Source organism: Cotesia glomerata, linkage group LG3, assembly GCF_020080835.1.
Source record: "Cotesia glomerata isolate CgM1 linkage group LG3, MPM_Cglom_v2.3, whole genome shotgun sequence".
In the NCBI taxonomy this organism is placed as follows: Eukaryota; Metazoa; Arthropoda; class Insecta; order Hymenoptera; family Braconidae; genus Cotesia; species Cotesia glomerata.
The window spans coordinates 16,442,878-16,467,332 of NC_058160.1; the positions used below are offsets into that span (position 1 = coordinate 16,442,878).

The following is a 24,455-nucleotide window of genomic DNA, read 5'->3' on the forward strand; positions in this document are numbered from 1 at the left end:
AAAAATATTGTTCACGCTATAGCATTAAGAGATTGATATTGTTTAATAGTGTTACTGTCGTAATTGTTTAATTAATGATATATAATTTTAAGGAATAAATTATAATAACTTAAAAATAATGTTTGCCTTTTGTTATTTTTATATTCCCTCATCGTTCACAGCGCTCCATGCTTATTTCACGCATATACCACATTCTTACATACATACAATATGTATATATTGTATATTGTGACATGAGAAAATTTTCTAAAATTTGAAATTCCGAGTTTTAAAATTATTAGGTTGGCTAAGCTGAGGAAAAGCAGAGATTCGACGCGCCTGTGTCGCCCCAAGCAGCCTCCCGATCAGAATGACAAGCTCGAGGTAAAATTAGTAAAAGAAAACGCGCCGAATTTAAATTAAAAATTCAAATAAAAAGAATACCGGAATGAGTGTGAACTATTGTTGAATGCATGAGTGAGTGAGACTAGACTATAGCGATCAGACGACCCGCGAATTTCTACGAGCCATCGACGATCAACGTGACATCTGGCCGCGAGGATAGAACGACGAGAAAATTTGAACGGACCAATGACGACGGAGAGCGACCAACAACAAGTATGCGAGGCGCCATCTGAACACGAGGCTGATCACTAATCGAAGTATCGACCAATCATCGATCGCAACGGAATACTGGACGCATCCCGGAATACAACGGCCGGCTAGAAGAAGCTGTAAGCTGATTGGATGCGAGTTTTTGGAACGAACCGAAAAAAGAAAGAGCATGGGTTGCCGAGGAGGCAGCCATATTAGCAATTAATTCTGATCTGGACGCCGTGACTGTGGCATCGTGCCGTTCTATTTTGATTATTTTTGCTGTTGAGTTTTTTTATAAATTTGTCGCTGACGTGAGTACGATTGTGTACATTATTGTGAAATATTTCGCTGAATTGTTTTGGACACTACGACCCCGGACACGCCATCGCCGAGATATCGACGCTCTTCCGTCAGTTTTGCCGCCAACTCCGTCTACTTGGTCAGCATCGCCCGAGACGTCTACGGTAGCTGCAGGGTAAGTCTGGTCGCTGTCTTTATTAGCCCCAGGGTGTCATCACCGCGAATTTCGTCGTGTTAAAATAATTTGTTTATAATTCGAGTTGCACGGAATTAAAGAAATTCCGTGCGGTATTTTTGAAGCTTAGTGACGACACTCTGCGGCACGGTACCGTTGAGTCACGTGTTTGTGTGTGTGGAATTTTTGGTCGGGATTATAAGTACTGCTTACCTACCTCGAGCTTCAAATACCCGACAAAGCGGCTTAGTAAAGTGCTTTGTAAAATAAGTTGACGAATTCGAATACTTCGCATAATTTGTCTTTTTTTTCTTGTCATTGTTGAACCATTTGACGATTTGAATTATTTTGGATAATTTTGAGATCTTTATTAGGTTTTTGCGATTGAAATTATTGGTTGAATTTTGCGATTGAAATTATTATATTTTTTTTTAATAAAAAAAAAAGAGAAGACTTCGTAGATAAATTTTGCTGTTGCGATTTTTGATAAAGATTTGCGATTGAGATTTTGTTATTAAATTTGGCAATTGAAATTTTTGATAAAATTTTGCGATTGAAATTTTTAATAAAATTTTGCGATTGGAATAATTATTTCCTTTTAAAAATTTTTTTGAATAAATTTGGCGAGTTGAATTAATTATTTGTTTTGAAATTTTGAATAAATGTTGCGAATTGAATTAATTATTTGTTTTGACAATTTGAATAAATTTTGCGAGATGAAGTAATTATTTGTTTTGAAATTTTGAATAAATTTTGCGAATTGAATTAAGTATTTGTTTTGACAATTCAAATAAATTCTGCGAATTGAATTAATTATTTGTTTTGAAATTTTGAATAAATTTTGCGAGTTGAATTATTTATTCGTTTCGAAATTTGTTGAAGCATTTTGGCGAACCGACATTTTATTTATTTTGTTTGAAAGAAAGGGCTTTGTAATTTTTATTTTTGGTTACTCGAATTTCTTTCTAGAATTTGGTTTATTTTGAAATGTTGAATCATTGCGTTAGCACTAGTCTTGCGTTAGAATTATTTTTGCGTTAAATAATTTTTGTTATTAATGCGACATTGCCGACAGTATATATTTGTTGTTGAATAAACCGTTGTTGGATTAGAATTGCACGCCTCAATTATTTTTTTTAATTGTTGTTGCTCTGATTAACCGATCCTATCGTCCCATTTCGATTTCTTTGTTCGTCGATTGCCGTGATTCGATTTTTGAATCTCTTCAACACCGACCCGCCGCCCACGAAGATCCACCGCCAGATCGACCCGTGGAACATTGAGTTCCTGGCGCCCAACCAAATATACGAACCAGGTAAGCCAATTTTTTTGGCTGACCTGATCCGGCCCTGTCGACGCCAGTGCCGGAAAAGGCATCACAATATATATATATATATATATATATATATATATATATATATATATATATATATATATATATATATATATATATAATGTGTATACACATTCTAACATACATACATACTTACAATAAGTAAGCTATTTTTTGTCTACACTAGAAATTACTAGGAAATTATTTATATGGCAAAACAACGTTTGCCGGGTCAGCTAGTATATATATATTGAGACACTACAAAATGTCCCGATGTTATCAGCCTGGCGAACTACCACCCGAAATTTTCGTTACCGACACTAGCTAAATTAATGTGTAGCCCCGTGACGTCACAAGACGACACGAGGAGGGAAAAATCAGCTACGAACCTCAAAACTTGAGCGATGATCGACACTTCGATCCATCCCCCGGTGTCAACCACCACGCAAAATATTTCTTAGTCATTTTACTACTATTACCACTATTACTGCTATTAGGTGACTACTCACCAAAATCTCAATTAATCTAAAAGTTTATTATTTAATTTAATATTCTGTATTATTTTCTATTAAAATTATTATTTTTCGCATCAGGTGATTACTCACCACGCTCACTAGTATTATTACTAAATTAGTTATAATCTTAAATGCAAGTGTTCTGTTTCATAAATATTTCGTTACCGAAATATTATAAGTCTTGTTTAAAGTGTTGATTTGGTGAAATAAAGTTAAGTTCATTGTTATCACCGCTATACACTATTACTAAACTACCACTATTCACCTATTTATTTACTACGACTATCTATCTACAACCTGCCAAAGGGTCAATCAAAGACGAAGGGTCATCGTTGCAGTTAAAATTTGTAAGTAATTAAAATAAATTGACTGGCACGCGTGAAAACTTCTGTCTCAAACTAATAAAATCATCTAAAGACAAAGACACTCATTGGTTCACGGGAGCGGAATATCCCAGAGCAGCGAATCCTAATTTTTAGAAGTTTAGACGATTATTTCTTATCCGCGAGATTTAATGGTCTAAATAATTAAATTTTAAATTAACTAAAATTTAGTGTTTTAATGGCGCCCGAACAGGGACGCTGCTCTCAAATAAATGTCGTCTATTCCCTGTAAAGTTAGAAATTTACAAATTCATCTTTTATAGAATTAAAAATTCATTAATTATATAATACTTTACAGAAAATTGACTTAAAATTTAATTAACAAAATTTTTGTTAAAAAAAAAAAAAAAATTACCAAATTCATCTAAATAGTGAAATTTTTGTTATATAAATTCGTAAATTTATAAAATTAATTTTCCAAATTGACAAAATTTCTCACGTTCTCATATTAATTCATTTAGTTTAAGCATCATAAATTGAAAATATTCCTATTGTACTATAAATTGTAAAATTATAATCCTATTATTGTAAAGATAATTATGCTGATGTCATAGCTGAGAAGTACTCTCAGTAAAATTTGTCAAAAGCATTTCCAGTGTTAAATTTATCAGTATACAAATCTTTACAAGGTTATTGTCTAATACACTTTGTGTGCCGGGTCATAAGCCATCAACACGTTGCATACTCGAACTCAAGTAAAACACAACTCAAGGTCATTTCACGTGTATATTCTTAGAAAAATCGTTTGTCGTATACTACGTATTGAAACTCGGAAATAAAATAAATTCTTTTATTTCTCCATGAAATATCTTTTGTTCAGTTGAGCCGGAACTAAACCTTTCATCTAAAATAAATATTAGAAAGTATTTCACTATCGAAACTAAATCTCTTATCTGATTTTATTTTCAAAATAAACATTTAGTAGAAAATATTTTATTATTAAAATTAGATATCGCCGTTAAAATAATTTATTTTATTTAGCTTTGCAGTTCGAATTTCGATAATAATAATATTAATATTATTATACTTAACGTTAAAATTTAGGGATTAAATTAATAACACCGAGTATCGAAGACTCATTAAATAAATTTGGGATCATAAAATTAATTCTGAATACGTCACCGAGAAAGATAATCATTGGGAAAATTCTTTGTCAGGTGTGTCATCAAAACTTAATACACCCGGAAAACAATTAAATAAAATTTAATATTCGAATTATCCAAAATGCTTCCTCGTATGCCAGTACATCGATTTTCGGTACCCGTCAGCAGTAATGCGAATCAGATCTCACAAAACTCTAATCCAGTGATATCTAGCCACAATTTATTAAATTTTAACCCGACTCAAGCCCCTAGTACAATTCTCTATCCACAACTACTAGAAGATTTACTTGAACTGGACAACTCACACAACGATCTGCACAATAGCACCGGTTACAATAACACCGACCCTATCCAATTAGTCCGCGATAACGTAAGTGGAGTACAACAGTTAGTTGACCCCGCAAGTACGAACGGCAACGATACAGGCAGGGTACAAGACCCAGTAAATTCAAATGACAATAACGCAAATAGGTCTTCAAACCCCGAAAATTCAACTAGCGCGACTCAAACAGTTGAGGATGTAGTTAGACAGTTGAGAGCTGAAAATTACGCCTGGAAAGTAGCATATCACCAATTGATGCCACCCTTTGCCAGTACCCTAGCTCGAACGATGTCCGACACTGTAAATAACCATAATAATCACGTTAACGAGACATATGCATTTCAGCCGCGGGAATTATTCCCAAGTTCAAATTTTTCAGCAGCAAATCACTCCCTGCCGCCCGCGCCTTGCTTTCCTCCTCTGAGTATTCCTCCTCCCTTCACAGCACAGAACCCAACTCTTAGTGGCGCTGCGCGTTTACCGTACGCGCCGCTGTCTGCCCCACCACTCATACCGCCGATGCCTCAGCATATACCAGCGACTCATGTACAATCACACACCACGTTGCCGTATATAACTCAAACATATACAGCACCACCAATGCCATACTACGTACCCAGTTCACACGTACAATCACACACTTCTGCACCTCACTTGACACACACATATACAGCACCGATCACTTCTTTCCATGCGCCTGCCGTGCAGACACAACAACACACATATACTATTCCAGGCATAGTCCCAAGCGCTGCTCCCTCGTATATGTACCCGAGTACAATTGTACCCCTACGGACTAATGATATTTGCCGAACTGCAAAATCGTGGAATGTATTTTTCTCTCCACGCAATTCATCTGTAAAGTTAGACGCCAAAAAATTTGTTAAAACATTAGAACAGCGAATGGTCAGTAATGACATTCCTCTAGATAACTTTAGGCCAGTAGTAGCTTCAACTTTAACCGGTAATATTTTAGACTGGTACTATCAAAATGAACATTTATTTATTGACTGGTCAGTATTTAAAACACACTTCAAAGTGTGGCAAACCCACCAATCAGATGAGACCTTTTTACAAGAAATTTATTCATATCGGCAAGCCGACGATGAACAAGGAGCTGCATTTATTAATCGAATGCAAAGCGCGTTTGCTCAATTAGAAGAGCCATTACCCGAAAGCCGACAAGTAAAAATTATTATCCAAAAATTTAATTCTAAATTTTTATTTAAATTTGCGAAAGAACAAATTAATACTTATTCAACGTTATACCAACGCGTTGGCACATGGCAATCGATTATGGATACCTGTAATTCACCTAAACCGGAACAACCAAGTAAACCAAAAACACAAAATCAGAATTACACTAAATCAAGAACGCGAATGAATGCCGTTACCGATGTAGATCCAGATCAAGACGCGTCAATCACTGAAAATAATGAAGAAACAACTTTAGACGCGGTCTCAATAAATAAACAATTTAATTCGCGTAAAGAAAATCCAAAAAACGACACCTCAGACGTGATCGTGTCTTCGATAAATGATCTCCAGGCCGCGATGCAAGGCATGTTTGAGAACTTACAAAAAATACTCTCTTCACCACCAGCTTCCGCACCTTGTGCACGCTGTGGACGTTATGGACATACAGCTGATAAATGTTGCGCGAAAACCACCGACGAAATTCGGGCTAGGGCCGGTTTACCACCGCTACCACAGTTACCGAGGAACCCGGAGCCAAAAAACGAGTAGACGCCCTGGTGTATCCCTCTACAGCAGCCAGGGCCAAAACCGTTGCAGTAGAGCCAAATAGTACTGCTGAAACAGCCGGCCAAACACACGTTTCGTTTATATCTCCAGCTAATATTTCTGTAGAGCCAATTAATGACAACTGTAGAGCTAGTACTTCTCAAACATCTGATTTTATACCAGAATCGCCACATTTAAATATCTCAGACTCGGAATACGAAGATTATGATGATTTTGATTACGAATCAGACTCGGAATCGGAACTTCCCATTGATTTACCGGAATTAAAAATTAAATCAGACGATGATGAAACACCCAACTGTCTCATGCAAATACACGGTCTCAATAATCAAAATCGAACATATTTATCGCATACGCAGGCACCAACGCTCGTAAGCCGCATGATTACCGATATTATCATAGGACCCTTTCATATTGAAGCTATGTTAGACAGCGGAAGTGAACGAAGTTACATTTCGGAAACCGCGTACAATCGAATCCAAGGCAATGAACTTCAGGAATTAAGCCCAGTACCGTAGGAATAACGCTAGCCGATTCTGCTTCAACATACACCCGCGGAGGCGCGCCATTTAAAGTAGAACTTAACGGAAAAACCATTTTAACCTGGTTAAGTGTATTACCTGGACTATCCACCCCAGTTATTCTCGGTCTAGATTTTTGGCAGTCAGCAGACGTACATGTAGAATCAAAAATAGCCACTTGGTATTTAGGCGGCAATTCCATAAAACATCAATTTCGTTCCCGCACAAACAAAAGTAAACCGTTATCATTAAACGCTTTATCTTCATCCGAACGATCAGAATTAAGTAATTTCCTCGCGGCAGAATTTATTAAAAACAAATCCACCAAGTTAGGAGTTACTGACCAAGTACAACATCACATCGAAGTAACTGACGAAACTCCAGTACGCTGTAAACCATACCGACGTAGTCAGCCAGTAATGAAAACATTACATGAAAAAGTTGACCAATTACTCGAAAAAGGGTACATTCGACCCTCGAATGGTAGCTGGGCTTGTTCACCAGTTATGGTCGCGAAAAAAATTAATACCTGGCGTATGTGTATTGACTATCGTCCTTTAAACAAAGAGACCAAACAATCCGCGTATCCGTTACCTATCATGCATCGAATTTTATCCAGCCTTCGAGGCACAAAAATTATCTCCACTATTGATCTCAGCGATGCTTTTCATCAAGTATTAGTTGAAGAAAATAGTCGACACTTTACAGAACATTATATGTTAAAAGCTCGGGAAGGAACGTGAAAACAACACGAGAAACGGTTCTCCACACAGTCTATTTTTTGTCTACACTAGAAATTACTAGGAAATTATTTATATGGCAAAACAACGTTTGCCGGGTCAGCTAATATATATATATTGAGACACTACAAAATGTCCCGATGTTATCAGCCTGGCGAACTACCACCCGAAATTTTCGTTACCGACACTAGCTAAATTAATGTGTAGCCCCGTGACGTCACAAGACGACACGAGGAGGGAAAAATCAGCTACGAACCTCAAAACTTGAGCGATGATCGACACTTCGATCCATCCCCCGGTGTCAACCACCACGCAAAATATTTCTTAGTCATTTTACTACTATTACCACTATTACTGCTATTAGGTGACTACTCACCAAAATCTCAATTAATCTAAAAGTTTATTATTTAATTTAATATTCTGTATTATTTTCTATTAAAATTATTATTTTTCGCATCAGGTGATTACTCACCACGCTCACTAGTATTATTACTAAATTAGTTATAATCTTAAATGCAAGTGTTCTGTTTCAGAAATATTTCGTTACCGAAATATTATAAGTCTTGTTTAAAGTGTTGATTTGGTGAAATAAAGTTAAGTTTATTGTTATCACCGCTATACACTATTACTAAACTACCACTATTCACCTATTTATTTACTACGACTATCTATCTACAACCTGCCAAAGGGTCAATCAAAGACGAAGGGTCATCGTTGCAGTTAAAATTTGTAAGTAATTAAAATAAATTGACTGGCACGCGTGAGAACTTCTGTCTCAAACTAATAAAATCATCTAAAGACAAAGACACTCATTGGTTCACGGGAGCGGAATATCCCAGAGCAGCGAATCCTAATTTTTAGAAGTTTAGGCGATTATTTCTTATCCGCGAGATTTAATGGTCTAAATAATTAAATTTTAAATTAAGTAAAATTCAGTGTTTCAATATATATATATATATATATATATATATATATATATATATACATATATATATATATATATATATATATATATATATATATATATATATCTCTATATGTCGGAGATAATATCAAGCTAGGTTTTCCTAGAGATGAGGAAATTCCCAATATTTTAGTTTATCTGTTAGTTTTAAGCAAAATTGTAAAGCATAGAATATTTAATAATTATTTATAACTTAAGCCGATTATAATTTTTATGGTTATGGCAATGGGCTTGAGTCCGGAGTGACAATGGTCACCAAACGTAGCCGAGGTCACAGGATAGGAGTAAAAAGTATACAGTTAAAGATATCGACAGACAATGAGGGCTGTCGAAATATTTTTTGAGAGAAGAAGTACTTAGGGTACTAAGACGAGTAGTTCTCGTTGAGCATTGATCAAGTAAAGACATCGAATATATCCTGCTGACCCCGGATTCATTCTCGGTCTCATTCCCCAGCGCTTTTACCTTGTGTATATCAATTATATTTGGATAATTAATCGTAGTATTGTTTATACAAGTTAGCGTACATTATATTTCAAAATTTAAATCATTGTTATATTTTAATTATTCTAAATTAATTAATAATTGAATAATCAAATCCAATGGACTGTACTAACGCCCCTAATAATGCTTTTCCAACATCAGAAGTGGGATCAGAATCATTTGCTGCATTCTCCTCTGAGCAATTTAAAACTGTTTTTGGAAATGCAAAGCAAAAGTCTTGTGAAGCTAATGAAGGCTATCACAAAACCGGCGTCACTGAATCGTAGTATTTCACTACCGAAATTTAACCCGGGAAATTCAAACGCGGATTCGTTTACTTGGTGTGTGACAGTGAATGTGTGTTTGGTGGAATGTCTTCTGGGAGACAGTTCATTAATTATTGCAGCAATCGACGTTTTCAAGGGATCTATTGAGTAGCGAATCAATTCCCGCACCGTGACAACTCTGCCAGGTTTTGTAATACATCGTGGTGAGTCGTTTTCATTTTTGTTTAATTCAGGAGCGGAATGCTCATTGGTTAAAGAAAGTATTGCGACTAGGATCGCAGGAAAAAGGAAAAATAATTTAACAATTCTGAAGGGTATTGGAAATGTTAGCATGAACTGTACTATACAAATTTTGTTTGACATAACTATTAAAAGCCATAAGTTAAAGATACTTTTTCATACTATTGCACATGATTATTTAGAATGTGACATATTTATTAGTCGTAAAATTCTTGGGCAAGGATTTGATGTAAATATAACTTCAAATAATTTAACTTATCTAAAAGACATCAGGTTAATGCGTGTAATAAACTCGAATCTATAGGTAAAATACATTTTAATGATATTGATACTGATGTAATTAGAGATGATAAAGAGAAACTTATTTTGATCTTAAAAGAATATACAGATTCATTTATTCAGGGGTTTCCAAGTACTTGTGTTAATACTGGGGTACTTAAAATACGTTTAGTTGACCCTAATGTAACTGTACAAGGGCGACCGTATTGTCTTAGTATTGAGGAAAGGCAGGTAGTAAAAGAAAGAGTAGATGAACTATTGAAAGCAAATGTTATAAGTACCAATCGTTCATCTTTTGCAAGCCCTATATTATTGGTTAAAAAGATTCCACCAAATCCCTGTTGAGACAGAATCGATTGAACAAACGGTGTTCGTAACGTCTGATAGAAAATATGAATATTTGACCATGTCATTTGGCTTAAAGAACGCACCGTCTATCTTTTAACGCGCTGTTGTAAGATACGTCGGATAATTTGCGTATACATACGTCATTGTGTATATGGATGATATTATGATTATAGCTTCAACTATCGAGGAAGCGTTAGACAGACTTCAAAAATTAGTTGTTATTTTTATTAAATCCGTATTCTCTGTTAATTTTTCGAAATACTCGTTTCTCAAAACCCACAGGTAACGAAACCCTTATACCCTCTGAACTCAAGTAGCAAAAGAAATATTGAATGGACTGAGGTACACGAAAATTTCCGTCAGAAAGTAATCTCTGTATTGACTAGTGAGCCTGTACTATTGATCTTCAATCCGAACTTTCCTATAGGGTTGCATACAGATGCTAGCTCTGAGGGCTATGGGGTTATATTAATGCAAAAATTTAATGGTTCAAATAGAGTTGTCGAGTATTATAGCAAAGCTACTAGTTCAGCTGAGTCACGATATCATTCATATGAATTATATATATATATATATATATATATATATATATATATATATATATATATATATATATATATATATATATAGACTCTAGCTGTATTTAACGCAGTAAAATTTTTCCGCCATTATTTGCATGGTCGACCGTTCGTAGTAATTACGGATTGTAATTCGTTAAAAGCCTCTCAGAAAAAGGCTGACCTAACACCAAGGGTTCATCGTTGGTAGGCTTTCTTACAGACTTTTAAATTTGATATTATGTATAGAGAAGGTAAACGAATGGCTCACGCTGATTTCTTTTCGCGTAATCCTGTTACAGAACAATTGCGTAGTAATTCAAATAAAATTTTACAGAAACGTATAAATTTGACGGAAATTTCCGATGATTGGCTTCTTGTTGAGCAACGGCGTGACCAAGAAGTAAGTAAGATAGTAATTGATTTAGAAAATGATGAGATTGCGTCCGATCTTGCTAAAACTTATGAAGTACGGTCAGGGTTACTCCACCGAGAAATCCAAAGGCGAGGTAAAACATTGTGTTTACCTATTGTTCTACGTGCTTTTAGGTGGTCGGTAATAAACCATGTACACAAGTCAATTATGCACTTAGGATGGGAGAAAACACTTGACAAGGTTTGCGAGTATTACTGGTTTGAAGGAATTACGAAATATGTTCGTAAATTCATTGATAACTGTTATACTTGCAGAGTTTCCAAGTCAAGCTCAGGCAAAGTACAAGCAGAGCTTCATCCTATTCCTAAGACCAGCATCCCTTGACATACTGTGCACATGGATATTACAGGTAAATTAACGCGTAAAAACGATTTAAAAGAATACGTTATTATTTTGATAGATGCATTTTCCAAATTTGTTTTATTATGTCATACTCGAAAAATAGATAGTTTCAATACTATTAAGTCTCTGAAAAATGCTATATCATTGTTTGGCCCACCGACCTGTATAACTGCAGATCAAGGTAGATGTTTCACAAGTAAAGAATTTCAAGAGTATTGCACCTCATAAAACTCAAAATTACATCTTGTAGCTACGGGTTCAAGTCAGGCTAATGGCCAGGTGGAATGCCCAATGAGTACCCTAAAAAGTATGTTTACTGCAGCCGAAACAAGTGGAAACTTTTGGCAAGCAGTTGTACATGAAATTCAATTAGCAATAAATTGTACTACTAATCGAGTCCCTAAAGCTAGTACGTTAGAGTTGCTAATTGGAAAAGTAGCTAGACCTTTTGGAATGATAGTTGATCAAGACGATAAAGAAATTGATATTTCTGGCGTACGGCAAAAAGCGATTGATAACATAGAAATTAATGCGAAATATAATAAGTCTAGATTTGATAAGAAGAAAGCAAAGATAGTTTCATTTAAAGTAGGAGATTTTGTGTTAATTAAAAACGAAGAGAGAAATCAAACAAAGCTCGATCTAAAGTTCAGAGGTCCATTTGTGGTGACGGAAACTCTCGACGGTAATCGTTATACTTTAAAGTCTTTAATGGGTAATAGAACATATAAATACTGTCACGAAAACCTGAGAAAAATGCCTGAGTCCCATATTCCTAGTGAGTTGGATGCCTCTGATGATCAAGAAGTTGTTGATCAGGAGAGCAATGAAGACTCTGAGACAGAGTCAGAAACCACCAGGGGGGAGACTCAGCACTAATGGTAGATGTGAGGTCGCACCATTTGCTGCAAGCTGTAGGTCGTACAAGCAAATCTAGAGTGATTTGGCTAGGGTATGACAGGCCAGTTGGTGAAGTGGCCGGGACAAAAGAAATCTGTTGGCCGCACTATCTGCGCCAGTCTGTAGTCGCAACTGCAAACTCAGGGTAGTTTGAATCAATTTTGTTTATCAAAATTGTCAGGGCGCGAAGGCCAGCTGGTGAGATGGCGAGGGCCAGAGATGTTGTAAGCTGCACTACATGTGTCATACGTGGTTGACAATGTGGCGGGGGCTTAAGGTGTACATAGTTGGATATTATGGTGGTACACAAGTTTTCTGTATATGGTATACAGTGGCAAACTATTTTGAGTGTTAGAGATCTATACCTGTGGTGGATATGGCTTGTATTCAGTATGAACGGAATGGTGGAAAGGTATTCTCGAGGAAACGCGTAGCGTAATAGAGATGGTCGAACGTTTTTGTCATCCTGATGAATCTCTGAACATAAGTAAAAAAAAAAAAAAAAAAAAAATTTTGACACGGCTTGTAATAACATGTTCACAGATGCACCCGAGGACGTGTGATCGTCAGGTTGGCCGTGTCGGAGATAATATCGAGCTGAGTTTTCCCAGAGATAGGAAATTCCCAACATTTTAGTTTGTCTGTTAATTTTAAGCAAAATTGTAAAGCATAGAATATTTAGATATTATTTACGACTTAAGCTGATTATATTTTTATGGTTATGACGATGGGCTTAAGTCCGGAGTGACAATGGTCACCAAACGTAGCCGAGGTCACAGGATAGAAGTGAAAAGTTATAGTTAGAAATATCGACAGACAATGAGGGCTGTCGAAATATTTTTGAGGGAATAAGTACTTAGGGTACTTGGAAGAGTAGTTCTCGATGAGCATTGATCAAGTAAAGATCGCATACATCCTGCTGACCTCAGATTCGTTCTCGGTCTTATTTCCCCAGCGCTTTTACCTTGTATATTAATTATATTTGGATAATTAATCGTAGTATTGTTTATACAAGTTAGCGTACATTATATTTCAAAATTTAGATCAGTGTTATATTTTAATTATTCTAAATTAATAAATAATTCAATAAACGAATCTAATGGACTGTACTAACGCCCCTAATAATGCTTTTCCGACAAATATATATATATATATATATATATATACATATATATCCATCTATATATATAAGAGATTTCCACCTATATATTGACTCATCACGATATCTCTGGAACTATAAGGCGTAGAGACTTGGTAGGAATATTCCTTTTGCTGAGTAAAGGTCAGCTAAGAACGGATTTTACGAAATTCCACCTACAAGGGGGGTTACGGGTGTGTTGACAATAGAAAATTCGCATTTTGAAACTATAGCTCCTATCGCCTTGAAATTTAGTAGGAATCTCTTATATGTGATGTAGAAATGATCTAAGAGCGAATTTTATGACAATCTACTCCCAATATGGATTGCGGGGGTGGGCCTCAACAATGAAAATTAAAAATTTCCGAAGTATAGCTCCTACAGACTCCTAATTTTGTATGAATTTTTATAAGTGATGTAAAAATAATTTATGAACGAATTTTTCGATATCCCATCCCACAGGGGGTTGTGGGGATGGGTGTTAACAATGAAAATTTTAAATTTCCGAGCTATAGCTCCTATAGGCTTCAAATTTGGTAAGAATCTGCTCTTTGTGATGTAGAAATGATTCAAGAGTGGATTTAATGACAGCCTACTCCCAATACGGATTGTGGAGGTGGGTGTTAACAATTTAAATTTTAAATTTCCGAGCTGTAGATCCTAAAAGCTCCAAATTTGATAAGTATCGTCTATATGCGAGCATGACTTACCCTTATAGTTAATGGAGTTCTATACTTAATTTATTAATTATTAATAATTAATTATACACAGTAAAAAATTTCGCGTCATTGCGTCAAAAAATTTTGTGTTAAAAATTTTTATGTTAGATATTTAACACTTTTTTGTGTTGATTTAACAGCATAAATGTTAAATTTACACATAAAAGTGTTAAATATTTAACACAAAAATTTTTAACACTAAGATTTTTGACGCAATGACGCAAAATTTTTTACTGTGCATATTAGAGTGATTTATTTGAGACGGCTATGTATTTTTTTCGCTTTATTAACATATGGTTTTATGTAAAGAAAAAAAAATTTTTTTTCAAGGATTATTCCGTAATTATAATTTTATTGTTTTCTTTTAAAATTAAAGTTTTTTTCAATTAAAACGTATAGGAAATGAAGAATTATTTGTGTGTTCTACAATTTAGCAGCCTTTGACACTGCTGCAATGGACCAAGGCGTAGCTTAAGATGATAACAGACACCTTGAAAGGAATTTTACTAAATAATCTTATTTTTCGCGAATTCAATAGAACACAGTAAAAAATTTCATATCATTGCGTCAAAATTCATCGTTAAAAATCATCGTTTTGACATGGAAAATTAAAAAGTTCATGCTTATATAAGCCGAAATTTTTGATGAAAGTTGTACATTTAAAATTTATAAGGGGATAGAAACTGATACATCATACGGAACAAATTAAGTTTAAAAATAGAACTGCAGTCTATAGTTCGATAAAATTTTTCTTTCAGACTTAAAATATCATTTAAGAGGGCAAATCATGCATGAACAGTTCTTGTCAGCTGATATATGGAGTTTTAATCCTTATCTATTTTAGGCTAGATCAGACATGATCAGACATGGACAGGTCTGATCAGGTCTGAGCGTATTTAACGCTTCAGACATGAACAAGCATGGACAGGTCCGATAAGGTCTGAGCATATTTAATGCTTCAGACATGAACAGGCATGAATAGGCTTGATCAGATCTGATCAGGTCTGAGCGTATTTAATGCTTCAGACATAAACAGACATGAGCAGGCATGAACAGGCTTGATCAGGTCTGAGCGTATTTAACACTTCAGACATGAACAGGCATGGACAGGTCTGATCAGGCCTGATCAGGTCGGATTTCAGGCCTGATCAGATACCAACAGGTCTGATCAGTCCTGATCATTTTTTCCCGGGGACTCCAAATTTAGTAAGAATCTTCTCTATGTGATGTAGAAATAATCTAAGAGCAGATTTAACGACAAATCACCCCCAATAAGGTTTGCAGGGGTGGGTTTTGACAAAAAAAATCTTAATTTCCAAAATATAGTTTCCAAAAGCTGTAAATTTGGTAGGAATCTTTTATTTGTCATCTAGAGATCATCTCAAAACGGATTTCAATAAATTCTACTTTCGAAAGGGATCGCGGGGGTAAGCGTTAGAATTTCAAATTTCTATTTTCAAACTATAATTTCTACAAACTCAAAATTCGGTAGGAATCTTTCATTTGTTATGAGGAGATCATCTCCAAACGGATTCCAAGAAATTCTACTTCCGATAGGGATTGCGGAGGTGGGTGTTAAAATCTAAAATTTTAATTTTCAAACCGTATCATCTGCAGATTCCAAATTTGGAAGAAAGCCACGGGAATGTTAAAGTGATTGCATATTAAAATTTACAATGAATTTCAGATAGAATAATCTAATCCCATGGATAAAAGATACAGGCCAATTTGATGGAATTTGGAATCTGTGCAAGTCAAAACAATACTCCGATTAAATTTCAAGTCTAGATCTGAAAATACAATTCTATAAAGCGCCCAGCAGGCGGGCGGGTAACAGCTAACAAATATATATAATCATACATGATTATATATGGAATTGTATATGAGGTCATATATAACCATATATAATTATATATGACTATATATGTAGCAATATACAGCTATGCAAAATTATATATAGTCCCATATATAATTATATAAGCTTATATATAATTAACATATATAAAAATTTTTTCTTTGAAAATAAATTTTTTTTGGTAATCACAAAAAGTGTAAAATGATGTTTATAATTACGTTTAAATAATTATGAAATACAAAATTTGTTACATTTTCTATGAGATGTTTTGGTCGGCTCTGCTACTACCTAATAGTAGAACCATTATTCATTTTATCATTCAAATAAGTCTTATATTATAATGAGATTCGGTAAAATAAATAAATTATGAATTATGACTATCAAAATATATTATAAAATCAATTTTTATATTATATTTATGATAAACTTATATGATACATTATGTAGATCATAGAATCATTATCATCTAAGACAGCAGAATAGCAGACAGAAACTTCAAGACGCACGGAGATCACCAAAGTTAAGCAGCATTGAGCAAGGTTAATAGTTGAATGGGTGAACGCTGGTGTTTATAGCCGTAAAAATATATCGAGATATTTTTTTTTGCATTTTAATCGGTTACAGAGAATTGCGTAGGACCATATTAAATACTCTATCCATAAAATTGACCCAATAATTAATTAGATGTAATAAATATATAATTAAATATTGTTATATATAATTACATATAATTATACATAATTATATATGATTATATTTGGCCATTTTTCATATATAATCATATATAAACAATTTATACATAAATATACATAATTATATATAAATATTTTTTCTCGGGCAACCATAGTCGACTTCAACCAATTTTCCATATCTAGTTTTAGCTAAAATAAAACAAATTGTTATTAGTTTACGTAATAAGCCACAAATACAATTTTAGGTTAAAATTTTATTAAGAATAATTTTTACTCATTTTTAATCGATACTTACAAAATAATCACCACAACAATAAAGCCGAGTTAATGCTGAATAACTAGTTTTATTTCCACACGCATCTAACCAATTTTTGCGTATTAAAGGATTTGATGGAACATTTATAAATATTTTTTGCGGAGTGGATTTACCAGTATTTTTACATGTCGGTACTACACGGTGAAAAATTTCCGATGAATTTTACTATGTGTGCATAGTAACACTGAACCATAAGAAAACTGGTACAAAATTTACAAGTTCCCATAGTAAACGGTATGTGCAAACTGCACAATCGTGTCATCGGCGCATGAGGTGACTGAATGGTAGTTACGGACAATGTCTCGGATAGCTTAACTGGTAGAGCCTTTGGCACGTAACCAAACGATCCGGGTTCGAGTCCCGGTCTGGGCAGTCCGAATTATTTTTTCGGTTACCGAAAATTACTACTGAGTAAGGTCCCCCCTCTCCCTTTATCCTTTATTTCCCCAGTTCCCAAAATTTGTCTGCAATGACGAATTTGGCTATAAATTATGACCATTTGCTTACAAAAGAGATTGGCGCTAAAAATTTCAAAGAAAATCAGCGTTGTGACTTCACATACATGAGGTGGAGCTTCTTATTCATTTGGATATCGGCTTTTTTTTATTTATTAAATAATTTAAATATTTATAAACAAAAACAAAATATTTTTTTTTCAAAAAATTCAAAAAAATGATGTAGAATTTAAAAATATCAAGAGTTATGAGCTACAAAAATCATGCAAATACACAATTTCTAGAATCACACAGAAACAAGTTTAGCGTCATTGCGTCGAAAAAATTGAGTGTTAAAAAATTGAGTGTTGAATTTTCAACACTTTCTTGTGTTTATTGGTGATTTGGTAATTAATGATTTTAAAAAATAAACACAAAAAAATGTTAAGCTCACACACAAAAGTGTTAAATGTTTAACACAAAAATCTTTAACACAAAATTATTTGACGCAATGACGCAAATTTTTTTACTATGCGTATCTTCATATAATGTCTTAAAAATTATTCTGTATAGTGATAGAGGAATACAATAAATAATTATGATATAAATTGCTAGTAATATTTGAACACACTAAAAATTTGGAACTTGTGATTTTTCTCACCAGAGAGAAAAAAGTATCTAAAATCAATTGTATCTTACGTAGTTATAGAATATTGAAAAAAAACGATAAAGGTTAATAGTAGATAGAAATTGAAAATTTTCATTTTATTGATTACTAGCAAGTATTTACTTATGTCTAAAATCATTTTTAGTGAAAAAAAACGGTCTTATCTATGCTACATAAGATGGTTTATAATAAAAAAAAAATAGGAAAACGATTGACCCTGAAGGCCATACCTGCAACTTCCCGCTAATTCCATACCTGGGGGCTTAAAATTGCACTTATGACGTTTTTGAGCATTTTGAGCTCAAAAGCGTGATAGAAGTTTCATAGAACAATATTTTTCAAATTTTCAAACCGCAATAACTTTTGAATGAATCAACTGATTTTAACGCAATTTGCAGCATTTGACGCGGTTTCATTAGCGTCGTAAAAAATTTTTAAGTTTACATTGATCGAACTAGAAATTTCGGAGTAATTCCGAAAAAGCACTTTTTTCTGTTTTCTTTCATTCACGATATCTCTCGAACGAATCAACCAATTTTAACTGGACTGGTGGCGATCGACGTGGTTTTTTGAAGTTAAGGGCTGATTAGTTTTTTAAGTTGATCGATGAAACCGTTTGAAAGATTTTGCAAAAAAACCACATTTAAAAACCCGAAAAAAAAAGATTTTATATAATTAGATACGATTATATATAATTTAGATATGATTGTATATCGTCTATATATAATTTATATATAATTCTATATAATAACTAGCTGACCCGGCAAACGTTGTTTTGCCATGTGAATAATTTCTAGAGAATTTCTAGTGTAGAAAAAAATTACTAACTTATTGGAAGTGTATGAGGATGTGGAATATGAGTGAAAAAGGCCTGGAGCGCTGTGAACGATGAGAGAATGTTGTTTAAAAATAACAAAACACCAAACATTAATTGTTTTAATTTATTAAAAGTAATAATTATTTATAAAATTAATTAATTACATAATATTAATCTCTTAATGCTGCAGCGTGAACAATATTTTTTGTTAGCCCGTCTTTAGCTAATACAAACAATCTTGATGGTTTACCCACTCGAGAGCATGCAACGTATAATTGTCCGTGTGAAAAACATGGTGTGCTCAAATCTAAGCCACAAATAGACATTGTTTGGCCTTGGGATTTATTAATAGTCAAAGTAAGCAATTTAGTAAGCAAAATAATTGGAGATCCAACCTTGAATTGTAAGTTATGTGGTGGCATGCCTGGCAAATCTAGTGAGTTCAAAAACTCTGTTGGAAAATTTACAGCTTCAGTGTCATCGCAAACTGTATCAATAGATTTATATAATACCAAGTACCCTGGCAATAACTGTTGTATCTTCAGATTTAAAATGTCAATGTCCACATTTTTTGCAGCTAACATTGCTCTTTCTGCAAGCCACTTGAGATTTATGTAATTCGTGTGTACATCGGGAAATATTTGTTCAATGAGAGCATCTTGCGAATCAATGATTGTGCAGAAATCATTCGCTAATTTTATGTATCCAGTTTCAGCTATAGTGACTTTTCCATCGCCGATATCTAAGAATTGTTTTGAGAATGTTTCAGCGGATGGATCTTGAAGCATTTGAACGCGCATATTTACTTTCAGCTGTACTATTTCAACATTACGCCACAATGTCGATGATTTTAAGCAGGCGTTGATTTCATCAGCGTATGTTGAACGTGGAATGACGGGAAGTGTTTGTCTGAAGTCACCTGAAATGACTAACAGAGTGCCACCAAATAGTTTGTCGTTGTTTTTAATATCTTTCAATGTCCTGTTCAACGCCTCAAGCGAATGTTTGTGTGCCATGGTACATTCATCCCAGATGATAATTTTACACTGTTTCAGCACTGTGGCTATGGACGATTGTTTTTAGTAGATTTCATAGAAATCTAACTATTGCATTGGTCCTCATGACGGAACTTTTGAAAAATTTTGCTATATTTCGACTCAGCTCGTCAAGCGGATTCAGAAAATGCATATGGTTCAAAAGTTTATATATGTATGTATTTATATATATATATATATATATATATATGCATATGCTGCATGCTGCTATATATATATGCTGCTATATATATATATATGCTGTATATATATATATATATATATATACGATATAATCGGCATTGTCTCTTCTCTAACTCTCGTAATTCTATACGGATCTCAATAAAACGTAACATACTTATTCTTAGGACGATTTTCGAGGTTAAGTTCTAAGATGAGCCAAATCTGTCGATTAGTTTAGAAGTGAGAGCAATTCAAAAATTTTCAAAAATCGCAAAAAATTTTCACTTTTACCTTATTTCCGTGCAATAACAATGGAACGCGACATCCTATCGGATTTCTGTAAATTGCATTTGAAAGCTTATTTAATAAGCTTCAATTTGTGTACTTATTTATTTCTCCAAATTAAATAGTTTAGGAATAATAGCAATTCAAAAATTTTCAAAAATCGCAAAAATTTTCACTTTTACCGTATTTTGGTGCAATTAAAATTGAACGCGATATCTTATCAAAATTCTATAAATGGTATCTAAAAGCTTATTAAATAAGCTTTAATTTGTGTACCTCATTATCAGTCTAGGCCAAAAATCACCTACTTTCTCAGATAGATACAATGAAATTTTACTTTTGCATTCGTTTTGACGTCATTGTTGTTTAATCAGACAGAAATTTATTTTTTTTTTTTTTTCGTATGCAACCCTAGTAGTATTTTTATTATTCATCATGAAATCTACTTCCATTTCGGCTGCCGAATGGCCTTTTTTTTATGTTGCACACTGCATCAGGGCTATTTTGAATATTTAGTGGTAGCTTAAATACTGAATGAGCTGTTCTGCCTCCATCCAATAAAGTTACCGCAATGCCCGATGATGCAACGGCCAATGCGATGCCATTATTGGATCGTATTTTAGCGAGAATTAGCGAAATAAGGAATGTCTTGCCAGTTCCACCTGGTGCATCTTAAAAGAAGAACCCACCTTGTCCTGCTGAAACTGCGAGCATAATGCGGTCGTAAATGGTTCTTTGTTCCTCATTCATTAGTGGGATATTGCGAGTAACAATCGCCGCCGTTTCTACAGTGTTGTACTGCATTTCACAATAGCAATCAATGCTTCATTGTACATATCGTCGCTGAATGTTATCGCTAGATCGTTACACCGTGTACGATGTTGATGCAATATATCATCAGTCATTAAATCTTTGTGATTATCCCACAATATCTCTGCTCGGGCTGGAAAACATGTAGTCAACACTATAGCGAATATAAGACGAATTTGTATTGCTGTACAGTTCAATGCTGCTTCAGCAAGCATACATACCCACTGATTGTCATCTTATAGCAAGCCGAGTGCAAGGCATGCATCTTTATACGTTGTATACTGTTGCCCATTCACTTTACGTATATCTTGAAATGACAATCGACCAGTAACATTAACCAACAATAGTCGAAGATGAAAGCACTCAGTTTTTCTTGGATTCACTGTAAATACTCGCCCCAAGGCGTTTGATTTGGATAAATTGGGGCATGCATCAACTGGTGAGCTTTGCTTGCGGGGTATCCATTGTTTTGTTTGAGCCCATGTGAAATAGCGTGGTACTTGTGAATAGAGTAAAGTACGTGCAAAGGCACCAAAATCATCCGCACGATTACACAATTCGAAAAATTCAGTGAGTGTAGTTTTTGGTGGATTTATAGCACGATCAATCGCTGTCTCGTTCGTGAAATATACACGTTGAACATTTTCATGATGAACGGCTAACTGAACAACTGCTGGATCCCGTTCATGAATTGGAAAACCAAAGATACGCCAAACAGCTTCATTGAAGCTGATGTACCGACCTATTTGGTAGAGCGTTATTTCATCGTTTTTATTTACTGGATTAGCATTCACATTGGTATTTTCCACTCTAAACACCGCCATGTCACTGCCTTTATGGACATACTTGTAAATGTATTTGATGCTCTTCACAGAACTGCAGAACTCAACACTAATATGAGCATTGTATGTTTTGCTCAGCAGGGGCGAATATGGCACCACCCAACGATTGTCAATATCAATGTCTGTGTTGCTGATTTTTTTAATAAATGATTGTCCGCCATTATCTGGATTCCTTCGACGATATATTGGATATCCGTCGACATTTGTGATTGTATCGTTAGTGAAATCTTTAGGGAAACTTTTTGTACATTTTCCATCTGACATGCAAGGCGATGAACGATTAAAAGTACCGCATGGGCCATGAATCATGTTTGCTGTAACAATATCAAACAGCAATTGATCAGTAGACGGATCGGGAATTTCTGCAGAAATTATATTATCTATTTCTTCAGGACGGATTTTGTCGATTTACCAAACCAAAATGGGGGCATGAGGTAATTCTCGCTTTTGCCACTCAACCGAATACAGCCAGCAACGTGTGGAACCGAATACATGTGATTTAGTAATAAAATTCATTAATGACTTCAGCTTTTGTATAAACACACGTGCTGTAATGTCATGACGATGTATTGCATTTTGGCCAGGCAACAGCAAAGATGTAATCTCTGGCCATTTTAGATTACATGTGAACGTGATAAATAAACACGGTCGCCCATATTCGCGCACGAAAGTCAGAGCATCCTGTATATACTCTTGCATATGACTTGGACTGCCTACGTACGATGATGATAGAATGACAGAGTTACCAATTTCAGCGGCGTCGGCGTTGTTGACAATAGCGTCTCGCAAGTGAGTGTACTCTTCTACACGTAGCTTGAGTTGATTATATCGTAAGTATCGTAGTCGTTCGCCTTCTATCTTCGCGTACATGTCGACCATGAATTGTTGACAAAGCTCTCGAAATCGTAGAATGACGTTATCCAGCCCGCGTCTAATCACCAATCTATACGCATAATAATCCTTCGAGCTAATGTTTTTGTTTGTTTCGGCTCCTGTAATAATATATTCATAAATATTAATTTAAGTTAATTGCGTTTAATAATTTAATTGTTTTGTTAAAAGTGTAATAATCAAATTCATAATCAATGAAGTACCTGATACGGGATCTCGTTATTTAATATTTATGCTATATCCATCTTGTCCCTTCCAGAAGATTAGCGGATATTGGAGAGCGTCATATGAACGGTGTGTATCAGCAATGAACTGTAGATTATTATTTTTCCTACGAATCACAATTTCTCGTGCACCTGTACGATCGCCAACCATGATTCCAGCAACGTCATCAGCAATAGGTGCATTGAATCTACGAATGTGTTCTCCAGCTGGTGTTTTATCAGGATTAATAACAATAGCGTGATTATCGCTTTCTTATTTGTGCATGTGGGATTTAAATAATTTCAACAATTCATTATGCTCATTCAATAGAGCATCCAGCTCGCTGACGATGCGTCCAGCAAAGAATGAATCAAGGTTATTGTAGCCATAACGTGCATCCACCCGATTGGCTAGTGCGCTTTCGGAGTCCTCGCCGCCCATAAAGTAGATTTGTAAAAATTTATGTGGTTTGTTTGGCATTGGCAGCAATGAGCCTATTTTATGATAAACTTGGCCTCTGATTTTAAATGTAGAATTGTATTGTTGACCATTTGCATTAGTATTTTGAACTATTTCTATTGCTCCGAACGATGTCATTTAAAAGCATGAGTTGAATGTTCGAATGGACTTCAGGAATACGTTAGAATCTGAATCTGTGCCGATAAGCAAACCGTTCAATGGTTCCGGTGGTGTTTCAATTACAGGTAGTTGTACCTTCCCTGACGCGCAACACATCCCGGCTGGTTCATTTTTGAATTTCAAAGCATGACAATACGGGTATTCTTTGTCCATAGCACCAATTACTACTTTTGAATGAGCATAATATTCAATATCGGGCTCATACTGGAATTCTAGACGCAGAAATGATGTAGCTACAAATGCTCGATGTGCCTGTTGGCGTTGTTGGTCATTCGCTCTACGTCTATTGACAGTAAAACGGTGTGATTGTCGTTGTTCTAATCTCACGACTTCATTGCGTTCAGCTCGTGTATCATCTGAT

General features: G+C 34.7%; 1 protein-coding gene across 1 annotated transcript in view; it reads left to right on the forward strand.

Annotated features, from left to right (window-relative positions):
- Positions 1–24,455, forward strand: part of LOC123261103 (putative leucine-rich repeat-containing protein DDB_G0290503) — a 142,699-nt gene that overhangs the window by 24,605 nt on the left and 93,639 nt on the right. The gene's annotated exons all lie outside the window — the stretch shown is intronic.